The sequence below is a fragment of the Xyrauchen texanus genome, chromosome 6 (assembly GCF_025860055.1).
Source record: "Xyrauchen texanus isolate HMW12.3.18 chromosome 6, RBS_HiC_50CHRs, whole genome shotgun sequence".
Lineage (NCBI taxonomy): Eukaryota > Metazoa > Chordata > Actinopteri > Cypriniformes > Catostomidae > Xyrauchen > Xyrauchen texanus.
In genome coordinates, this window is record NC_068281.1 from 44,857,044 (window position 1) to 44,858,566 (window position 1,523).

At 26.7% G+C, this 1,523-nt stretch overlaps 1 non-coding gene across 1 annotated transcript; it reads right to left on the minus strand.

The window, feature by feature from the left end:
- Positions 1-1,309: 1,309 nt before the first annotated feature.
- LOC127645897 (small nucleolar RNA U3) lies at positions 1,310-1,523 on the minus strand. Its single transcript, XR_007970864.1, has one exon. It is a non-coding gene; the product is annotated as a small nucleolar RNA U3 (small nucleolar RNA).

Genomic DNA, 1,523 nt, shown 5'->3' on the forward strand with positions numbered 1-1,523 from the left:
TTTTTTTCCTATTTTCTGTTTGTTGTATTATAGAGCACTGCAAGCCAACTAAAATTGTGTGGGTGTGTTAGTATGGATGTCAGAGTGTGTTTTGTATGTGTGTGTGTGTGCGTGTGTAAAAAAAACCCAATGGCATTATGTAAACAAACTGGCATTTAAAGTGTTTAAATCCTGAAAATTAATTAATATTTGGTAGATATGATCAGGACTGATATTGGGTTAAGTCAGTGAAAGTGGAAAATAATATGAATATATAATATTTTTATGGCAGTTTTTTGACTGATATTTTTGTCCTCTTATTGTGAGGTTATTTTTATAAATCTGACACTGCACAAAAAATAATCATGCATCAAAATCAATGTTGTTGCTAATCATTGACATATCCCAGATTGTCAAATAATCATATATATATATATATATATATATATATATATATATATATATATATATATATATATATATAAACCCCTTAGCAATTAGTATATGAAAGATAATTAATTTTTTGTTTTTCATAAAACACAACAGTGGCATTATATAAACCAACTGGTTAAAATCCTGAAAATGAACGAATATTTGGTAAATATGATCAGTACTGATGTTGGTTAAAAAACAAACTAATTGAAAGTGGAAAATAATATTTATAAATAATATTATTATGGAAGTATTTTGACAAGGACATTTTTGTCCTCTAATGATTTCTGAGTAACTTTATTAAATTGATGCAGAAGGGTTAAGAACATGATACTATAATAGATTCATCAAAATAGTAAAGATAGATTTGAACATTATTGATGAGGGAAATCAGGAGACATTATAAAAACACTGAACAGTGCGCTTAATGAAAACAAGACTAATAATATACAGTAAATAAACACAACACTTCATTTAAACAGTATTATTACATATACAATTCACACAAGAGACATAACTTCATAAATTTTATAACAGATTCAGATGATCATTCTTCAATAATCACGTGACATCTAGAATTAAATAAGCACTCCAGCTCTATCAAGCACACATTAATAACATTTATACATAATAATATATAAACAATTAATCAATCATTAATTTTTTATGTACAACTTTATAACAAGCATCCACTAATATATGATTAAAATAGAAATGTCGTTAATTATCTTTAATAATCATCAGATACATACTGAAATACTGTTATTAAACTGTTAATCAGACTCATTTTTTTTCTTTCGTTTCACTTCAGTTTGGTTTTAAAGCGTTGGTTAAATTCATCTTTATTTAATCTAATAAGTTACTTCCTTTAAAATAATTTTTTCACCGTATTATCATAACCACTCTGTTCATACTTCTTCCATTAACATCATTAAAAGCGATGTTAAACGTTCATCAATGACGCAGAGTATATGATTAAATCATTACTCTACATCTGATTCACGCTCAGAAAGAAGTATCACAAGTCTTCATCGTGGTTTGGAAGACAAAACACTTTCGAAACACATTACCAAGTTAAATACTATAGAAATGATCCCTGAAAGTATAGTCTT